The 10,416-nt window shown below is 35.7% G+C and overlaps 1 pseudogene; it reads right to left on the bottom strand.

Annotated features, from left to right (window-relative positions):
- Nucleotides 1-2,007: 2,007 nt before the first annotated feature.
- Nucleotides 2,008-2,453, bottom strand: LOC117020625 (40S ribosomal protein S15a-like; annotated as a pseudogene).
- Between the last annotated feature and the right edge of the window lie 7,963 nt (nucleotides 2,454-10,416).

Genomic DNA, 10,416 nt, shown 5'->3' with positions numbered 1-10,416 from the left:
ACTTGCTTTACTTTTCTTTTGTCCAAGAGGAGCCTACACTAAATAATGGTTAAATACAGGACTCTGGGTTTACACTGTCTCTAATCTAATCCTCGTTCCATATTTACTAGTTATTTAACAAATTATTTAACCTTCCTCTGTGCTTCTTTTTAAGTGGAGGAAATAGTGTCCACATTATACGATTATTGGGAGGTTTGAATGACATAAACATTTAGGACAATATCTGTCACATAGTAAATGAGCAATAAATATTAACTCTAATGATTAAGAATAAACAATCAGTAAAATTAACAAAAAATAATCCTGCCTTATATTTTCTTCTTATCCTGAAAATCATATAACACCACTCTAGAGTTGAGCCTGAATTGGTTGTTCTATTTTTATATACTCTGAGGTTTTGTTTGTTTGTTTGTTGTTTTCTGCATTTTCTCATCATGACAAGAATTAACCATCTTATAATCTAGTTAATTCCACAAAGTTCTCTCCTTTAGATTGTAAGATCCCCGAGAAGCCATATCTTGTTCATATCTCATAACTTAATGCGGGGTATGGCACTTTGGCACTTCAGGCTTGAAATTAAAATGGTTTCTGAATGTCCTACTATTTGATCAAGGTGTGACATACAGGGCTCTTCTAATTAATAGTCTAGCAATGCTAGGATACACTGTTAATTACGGGAATTTCTTATAAGTGAATTTTAATTTCTAAAATAACGCTTCAGTGTTTTAAATCTATCATTCTCTTCCCGTATAGATTATTTTACAAAGAAGTCTTTGTCATTTTCTCACCCCTGTAAGGGATCCTGATCTATTGTTCAGGACAGTTGACCTTTGGGGTTGGTGGTCTTGCCCCATGGTGGGTACTTCTGTGGAGACTGCACTTTCTTTCTCTTTTTAAAACTAAAAGTGAAAATAGACCCTCATTTTTAATTCTTCCCATTCATAGTTCCAGAAACTCAAATAACAATACCTTTAACAGTTTCGGAAATACCTTCACAAATTGGAAAAATAAAACAAAATAGAGGCTTCATATTTGTTTCATTTCTCTTCTTTGAAATATGTGAATAAAGGTAACTCTGAAATATAGCAAAACTGTGTTTATTGGGTTCTCAAAACAGGCTTCCAATTCTAAATCAACTCTGGGTCAGGAGGAGTGCATTCAGCGACAACTCCAGCAATAAGTAGTATATTTTAAGAGCTTTGTCTATGGACAGAATGAGAGAACATGAGCACATATCTGCTCCAAATCCTGCGCCTTCATTTACCAGCTCAAAAGATGGCAACAGTTGTTCCTTGCCTTTCTCACATAGATGTCATCTAGGTGGTTAAAAAAAAAAAGATGGAATCCATCAGTGTTCCATTCAGTCATCTTCTCCTTCATCTTCCTCTCCTTCCTCCCCCTCATCATCATCTTCTTCACCTTTATCCTCACTCCCTCCTTCATCAATATTTTCCAACCCTTGATCATTATCAGCAGCAATTCTTTGAGGTAAGGAAAATATAGTTACTCTCATGTAACAGGCCAAGGAAGCTGGGATCCAAACAGGAAAAGTGGTTTACGCTGGTTTATACCACGTGGTAATTGGTGGTAGAGATGTGAATGAGGATACATATAATCTTGCTTCCTCTCTAGGGGCAGGTGAGAGGAAGCAGGTGTAGTCAAGTCTTAATGGGAATGTGATCCAATTAATTGAAGTGTGGATGACTTGCTTCAGGACCATCTGGGATTGTTGTTAAAAATTCAGATTTCTGACCCCAAGGAAGATCTACTAAGTCACAATCCCCGGAAGTAGTGCCTGAGCATCTGTGTCAGTAGATTGTAAGTATATCTAAGTTTGAGAACCACTGAAAAGTAGAGTGCAATTAGGCCTCGGAGTTTAACAGTTCTAAATTTGAGTCACAGCTGTTTGACTAAGCCGTTTGACACTGAGCTACAGTGTTCTTGTAGTTATTTATTTATTTTTATTATTATTTTTTTCCATTGAGGCATTTTATTTGCACTTATGTATTACACCCCCTCGGAAAAGAATCCCAGGATTTTCCCTCCTGTGTGTTTTCATCTTGTCTCTTTATGGTGCATAGTGCACGCTGAGGTTGTTAGAACAAATCAAACCAAACTGACTGGCCTGAAGCGGGTTGTTCTGCCATTTTTCTAAATCTTTGAGTTGGTCCTCAAATCTGGGGCTGATCACTTCCCCCTTGTTTAACCTGCCCGTGAGGTTCACAACAATTTTACCAGCTCTGGGATCATCAATGATTTCAAATTCTCCAATGTAACCATGCATCATCGTCACGGTTAGAAAGCAGGTGATGACTTTGGAGCACCGCCAGCCGGGCAGAGAAGTTACGCCTACTAACCACCTGGCGTTTGCCTCTCTTTTTGGCATTGCTGATGCTCTTGAGAGCGTCAGTCAGGACATTCGTGCTCACCATTATGGTGGCAGAAAGAGCTGCAGTGTTCCTCTATTTAAAATGGTATTACACATGCAACTATGAAAAAAATAATCTTAATGTATAAGAATAAATGTAGTGAAAAAATGATTTCTGAGAAAAAAAAATGATGAGTATTGTGCCAAATGTGGGTTTGCCCTACTGCTGAGAAACACATGCAGTTTCAAACCCTTTTATGTTACCCACATGAGACTAAAGAAAGAAAAGAAAAACTAGTAAAAAGAAATTAAAAAAGAAACTAAACTTGGCTATAGGTCTAGCAAACTTATTTAGTGAATTTATTACAAGAACCCATCTGAAAACCATGGGCTCAAGTTTAGAAGGAAACATAAAACTTCTGAACTTCAGAGTTTAAGTTGTCTTTAACACAGTATAACTCTGATCGCCTGCTTGGTTAAATTTTTTAAAAAAATTCAACTCCCCTGGCAATCCTAGAAGCAGGAAATGAATAACTTTCAAAAGAAAAAAATCTTTGTTGTTTGAATAGCACAGATTTCCATTCAGTTAGAAAAAAATTACTAAAATTTCCCTTGAAAAGCAGTGATTGAAATGTTCTGAAAAATTCAAAGAACTTTTTTGAAAATATCAGCTTCAAAACAAAATTTCTCAAGGTTTTTATAAAGCGAAAACACCAAAAACCCTGATGGGTGCTCTCATCTCTTGCCCATATGTTGTCAGCTAATCTGATGCTCTGAATATTTGGGAGAAAGGAATTTTATGTATCATGGAGCCAGATTTTTCCAGTGTCTCAGCTTCATGCTGGGATTGGACCAAACACTAATGGAAACTTATTTATATCTGCCAGGCAGAGAAGTTAATAAGAATAATAAGAAGGAAACTTTTCTTGAACACATAGTTTGGGCCAGACACTTCACCAAGCACTTGGAAAACATGAAATGAATAAAAACAAGATTCTTTTGCTGTAAGCACTATTTCATATTTACAGCCTATAGAAAGGAACTGAGATGCTGGCAAATCTATATCAGCATCAGTCACTACTTTAGAATCCTTTAGGTGCTCAAAGCTGGAACTGTCATCTTGATTTTTGGAATTTTTAGGAATGAAAGTTTTCCTGTAATATCCATTACACAAAGAGATGTTTGGTGATTAGCTTAGATTTGTTTACGTGGGGAATGAAGAATTTAGGATGCTTTTTGGTTCTGACCCTGACTGTCTGTGTAAGGAGCAGCCTTTTTGACATTTCACCCAAAGTTTATAAAAAGTATTTATTTAGAAATCATTTAAATCATGTTGGGATGTACTTTTTTGCTGAACCAGCTGGCTGGCTCAGTGTTCTAAAGATAGACCAATCAGGGAATTGGTTTAATTGATTGATGAAAGTTGAAAAAATTGATTTAGAAAACACAAGTGGGAGAAATATTACTTTGCATATTTTGGGTGAGATATCAACTCATTTGAAGAAAATTCTAATTAAAGCTGGCAAGGTTGATCACCATTTTACTCACTGTGGCTGTGGAAAAAAATTTTAAGTATAAATTTAATTCTTCAAATCTGTATTTCAGTTACGTCATCATGGTTACTTTTATATTATACTTGATAAGGGAAGGGAATAAACATCTGCACATCTGATAATGGTCAAACCCAACTCAAAAACAGAAAACACAGCCTGACCTCTAAATCAAGAAATAGAGCTGAGTTGTGACGTGTATAAAATGCCACAGCCCTGGTTCTTCGGCTGCTAATGACACAAGTGCCATGACTATTTCACAGGGATACTGAAGAGACTTAAATAAATGAAGGGAAGTTGTTTGAAAAATGTGAGAGTAGCATGCATACTTTGTCTATTATTGTAAGGTCTTTGAAAAAATGGCACTATATTTAAAATTGCTCTCTGCAGTTGTGAAGTAATCTATCATGCCTGTATTCAAAGAGGGAGTTTAGCTAACAATGGAATCACTTGAACTAAAACATTAAAAAAAAATTTTGTATCCCACAAAGCCAAATTTCAATTAGATCTCATGAAGAATTGTTTGTGAATTGATTTTCAGATCTGAGTTGAGCTTGGTTTCAAGGGTCTAGGCAGGTTCTGTGAAGTATTATTTCCTCAAGGTATTCTGGGACCAAGGCTCAACATGTTTACAAAACAATGCATACTTTTCTTTAAAATTCACGATGAACATAAAAATATTATTGACTCTGAGAAGTTCTTCAAAGAAATGTTGCGTTTATTTTTGTTTAACCTAGCATGTCTTAAACTTAGTAGATAACACCCCACACCACCTTTTTTTGGCAGAGGGTAAGGTCTATTTGTATCTTTTTAAAAAAATTGTATTATTTTTTATTAAAACTTATTGGGGTGACAATGGTTAGTAAAATTACATAGGTTTCAAGTGTAAAATTCTGTAATACATCATCTATATATCACATTGTATCTTTTTTTTCCAACTTGGATATGGGCTTATTCAGGGAGTTTTAAAAAGTCAGTTAACTAAAGTTGAGTACATTAGGCTAAGGAATTAATTATTTAAAAAGCAATCTTGTATGGATGTCTTTTTCTCAAGTTACAGTTACTACCCATCCCACAGAACTTATGGTATATAGACCACACTCCTAGAAGTGCTGCACTCGGGGAATGGTAATCCCCAACTATTCCAGAAATCAGGCATGCTAACATCTATGGAAATCTTTAGTGATGATTTGTTTTTGGTTTACAGTTATTATCTGTCTACGAGAAGCAGCTTCTACCCACAAACCTTCCCAATCATCATGTTATTTTCAGTTACCTGTTGAATCAGTGCTGACCACATTGAAAGGCAGATCAATGGGCAAAATGTTAATTCCTTTGGCTATTCAAGTCTTTATACACACAACACTCTGTTTACTTCTCCTCTCCATTAATTTTTGCCTGCCGAATCCTTTTCAGTCTTATTATCTTGTCTTTCATTCATTCAACAGATATGTGAGCACATGTTTTCTGCTTGGAACCGTGCTAGGCCCTGGATGATGTCTGGAGACAGCAGTGAACAAAAACAATGCTTTCTTTGCTCTCAAGGAGCTTCTATGTGCTTTTCGGGTTCTGGTCCAGCTGACTGGCTTCTTTTTCACTGCAAGCTCTAACACTGATATGTTATCCATTTCTCAACTACGATTTACATTGTTGATTTGTGACTTTTGCCTCCTTCGTGCTGCAGACTTGGTTACTCAGCTTGGCATTGACAGCTAATTTCTCAGACCTTCTTTAGATACAGGGTCCTCTCAAGCAGTCCTGTTGGGGCCCTCATTGTGACTCAAGGCTTTCCATTTGTGCTGGCTGCACAATCACAAGTGGAATGATGAAAGGTTTAAAGGTTATATAACTTCATCAAACAAGTTTTTGAAATCTGCTTCCCTGATCTTGTCCAACAGGCTGACTGTCTACCTAGGATGACTTAGGAGTGCCGGTGTAAGACTTTTAGTGGTTTTAAAGCAGGTTTTATGCGTAGAAAAGATGTTGACGTTTCCTTAGTCTTTTAAATTGATACTAAGTTTATTAAAGTATTCAATTCAATCATATTTTCCCCAAGCTTTTTGCTTTTCACCCATAGTGAATTTTAGCAATCATTTTCAAGGGGGCTGTTGATCAATGTGCAATCAATTTAGATAGAACAGAATAAGCACCTTTAATAGTCAGTTCATTTTCCAAGTACATTAGTTTAATTTCCTTAAACATTTAAAACTGTATTTATAAATTCAATATGTTCCACTTTTATTTATAAATATTTCAAATATGTAACCTAGCAAGTAAAATTATCCAAGTACTGAACTCTGATATATCTAACAAATTTATATAGTAAACCATATTCTTTTCAAGAATGTTTACAAACATACTTGAACAATCTCGTATCTTTCAACTTGAAATCAGAAAACTAAAATCAATTATTTAATTACACGTTTTGCACATTTGATTAGACATCCATGTTTACATATTCAATCACAGGGCTGAATCTTAAATATGTCTATCTAACTTACAAATAGCTTAAACACTGAACCTACAGATTAATCTTTGCACAAAATTATTAACAGGGTTTTGATTTACTTAAAAAAATTTGCTTAATTAAAAAACACTTCTCAGAGTTAAAAGACACTTTTCCACCAATGAACAGTTTTATCTTTCTATGAAAGTTGTGGTTGTCAACCTTAGGAAAACTTAGGACCAGAGAAATTTGGTCAGGACCCCAAATCTAGAATTACAGATATACAGGGCAGTTCTTACTACAATACTAACAGATGTATCGAGTCCCTGTGTATGGTCTCTAGAACAGAACTTTCATACGCTACAAAGACGTTGGTTCTAGAGTTCACAATCCTGGGTACAAGTCATACCATTAATTGATTTTCTGTCTGAATTGAATAAAGACAGAAAATAGCTTCTTTTACTGTTGATTTGAACTTGAACCCTCGAAAGACAAATCTGGCTCGAAAGATACCCTCATGTTAGTCCATTGGATAGTTCATACCCTTGTATATATTTTTAACCTCTTTCAATTTTCTAAAACAATTTCAATTGTAAAATACACATGATGTAAAATTTACCACCTTAATCATTTTTCAGTGTATCGTTCAGTGGCATTCAGTTCATTCACACTGTTTTGCTACCATTACCACCATTCATCTCCCAAACTCTTTTCATCTAGGAAAACTGAAAACCTGTACCTATGTAGTGCTAACTCCTCATTCTCTCCTTTTCCCAGCCCCTGGCAACAACGGTTCTGCTTTCTGTCTCTATGAGTTTGACTCCTCTAGGTACCTCATATCAATGGAATCACACAGTACTTGTTCTTTTGTGACTGGCTCGTTTCACTTAGCGTCATGTCCTCAAGGTTCATCTGCGTGGTAGCCTGTATCGTTTTGTTTGCCCATCTATTTCCTATAGACACTATCCTAAGCTTCCATCTTTTGGTTATTGTGACTAATGCCTCTATGAACAGGTATTGTACAAATATCTCTTTGAGTCTCTGTTTTCAACTTTTGTGTGTGTGTGTGTGTATATCCAGAAGTGTACTGAATTGTATGGTAATTCTATTTTTAATTTTTAACAAACTGCCATAGTGGTTTAGCCTCCTTTAATTTTATGTCCTGATTAGGAAGAGAGAACTCTGTCCATTGAACCCTCACCAAAGTGTCAGTTGACTTTTTAAAAAATTAATTGTTGTACTGGCTGACTGAATTAATGTAATAATGTTGAATAATGTTCTCTGAGTGGAGGACCATATTGACTGGATCCTGTATATCTCTCGTGGCTTTGCCTTCATTTTGAAGTGGGAAAAAGTGCTGAGAGCCTGGCTGTCTAACGTGTGGTCTGTGGACCAGCAGCTTAGTTATTAGCTGTTTGTTAGAAATGCAGTCTCAGGCCCCACCTCAGACCTACTGAACCAGAATCTGCATTTCAACAGCATCTGCAGGTGATCCTTATGCACATTTAAGTGCATGACAAGCTCTGACTTAGATGATTTCTCCTGGCCATTTTTATTTTGGAAAATCTGTAAGCCTTAGAGTGAGCACAGATATTATTACCTAATATTTGCTAAGCATTTTTACTCCTTCTGTTGGTTAGGTGTCAGATCTCAATAGATTAAGACTGCAAACATGCATGAAAGCATGTTTGGTTATAGGTCATAGCAACAGTGAGCTTTGGAACATTCTAGAGTTCTCGATGTCTGGGAAATCAATTATTTAGATGATATTAGGCTAGGAGTCAGGGACCTGAAAAAAACCACAAAAGTGGGGGTAGAATATCTGGCAGAGTAAAGAAATTACCAAAATACAGTAAACATATCAAGGGCAGGGATTCATGTCTTATTTAACTTTGCATTCTTAGACCCTCACAATATATATGGCATATAGTAGGTGTAGAATAAATATTTGTCCAGTTGAGGATTTGCAGAAATAATAAAAGCCAAGCCTGAGATTCGAACATGGGGGTTCATTACCACTTTTGGAGTCTGTCATAGGTGGTACCGTTAAAGCTTCTGAAGACTGAGATCTTTGTGAGGGTAGATTTGGGTATTTATATAAAGCTGTACTTTGACCTAAAGCATCTCTGCCATAGAGTCTGAAGAATTTTAAGTTCTGACAGTGTAAAGTTGGACTCGAAATAGAAAGAGGTAGTCTTTGGTCTTTAGGAAATCACTTTTTAAAACAGACCAAATGGTTGCAGAGAAAGGTGACCTAGCTTTGAGAAAACCCAATACATAAATTTTAGAACTTCCAAAAGAGATCAATGTTACTGTCATGAAACTGTCTTAAATTTCCATCCCAAACCTCATTTTAAAATAGTTCTCTTTTAAAACGTTCTCTTCCTTAGGAAGAGCGTAAACTCTTTCAGGAAAGAGTTCTGGGAACCCTCTACTAGCACAGGTTGGGAACTCAAGTTATTACTAGAGTGTTTCTGAAAGAAGATCTATTAGACACACAATTCAAGGTCACCTAGCTACTAATTCTAATAAAAGAGAAGCATAGCTAGTGCTTGTAATATTTCCTTTTTATAAGGAAAAACGACAAGTATTTTTCTTAAAAGTTCTAATGTTAGATATTAAAAGTAAGCTTAGACGGTAAGTAGAGAGACTCACGGGCCAAGGGGGCTAGAATGGGAAAAGAAGAGTCTCTAACTTGTTGAGGTAGTAAGTGGGATAGAAGAGAATCTACCTTTCACTTAACCTGAGAAGAGACTAAAGATTTGCCCCATCAACAGGGCTGAGTATCTCAAGGCAGTGCTGATACCTTATGGAACACAGGTAACTTCCGTATGACATGGCACTTCTATAAAATGGTTTCGATTTAACACGGTTCCAGAATTGGGGAAAACCCTGGTACCACATGGCATCCTACAACACGGTCTCACTGTAGCATGATTTGAGAATTAGAGAAATCCCCAAACAACACAGAACATAATAAAAGCTTTCAAGAGCAAAAGATATCTCATTTGAAATTTTTCATTCGAGAGTGGATGTGATATCAGATTTGACTGCAGAATTTTAAAATTTATTAGAATTTTAAATCCATGTTTTTTGTGGAGTATTAAGTTCAGAGGATGAAGCTATCTTGTCAAAAAGAAAACGCCGTTGGTTAATGGTGCTTAGTAGTGATGATGAAGAAAATATTATTTAACATATGTTAATATGCTATACTTTTGGTGAAAGTTGCTTTAATTAATAAAGATATTTCTCTTAATTATAAAGTATACTAGTATGGTTTTTTTTTTTAATTTTTGGAACCTAACCCGCTTTTTGTACTAGTTCTTTGTTTCGTATAACATGGATTCACATAACACAGCATTTTTTCGGAACCTAACAACCATGTTATACAGGAGTTACCTGTGTTGGTTACAGCCTACCCAAAGCTTGAAGGTTTGGAACTTCAATGGCTTTTAAACTCAATGTAGGGAATTTAATTTAAATTAGAATTCAGGATAAACGATACAGAAAAGTTAATAACTAATGGAAAGATAATAGTTATAGGGACTTTCTTTTTAAAATTAAAAAGAATGTGATATTGCCATGCATTTATTCAGTTAATAGTTGTTGAATACCCAAATACTGTGGTAAAGGCTATAGGACATTAAGAGAGGGAATTAATGTTTAAAAGCTACAACTTAAGACAGTGTATGGGAGCTACACTTGTGCAAATAAAGCACTCCCTGGGTATGGCAGTGGGGAGATCACTTCCTACTGGGATGATGGTGGAAGAAGTGACATTGAAATTGAGATTTCCGTGAAGGATTTTTATAGCTACACAGAGGAGATGGTAAAGCACTTTAGATAAAAGGAATCAACAAGCGAAGGCTTATAAGAAGCATTTACTTAGGCTCTAATTTGTACCACATGCTATACTTGGGTTCTAATTTTTCTTTTTTTTTTTTTAAGATTTCTTTATTACAATAGTGTAATAAGGAAAACCATGTGAGAAATAGTAAACAGATCAGGTTTGACATAGTAAATGTTCTTATACAAGATAGGTGTGGGAGATG

The sequence above is a fragment of the Rhinolophus ferrumequinum genome, chromosome 3 (genome assembly GCF_004115265.2).
Source record: "Rhinolophus ferrumequinum isolate MPI-CBG mRhiFer1 chromosome 3, mRhiFer1_v1.p, whole genome shotgun sequence".
Lineage (NCBI taxonomy): Eukaryota > Metazoa > Chordata > Mammalia > Chiroptera > Rhinolophidae > Rhinolophus > Rhinolophus ferrumequinum.
Note: the sequence above shows the minus strand (reverse complement) of the source record. Positions and strands in the feature narration are given on the sequence as shown.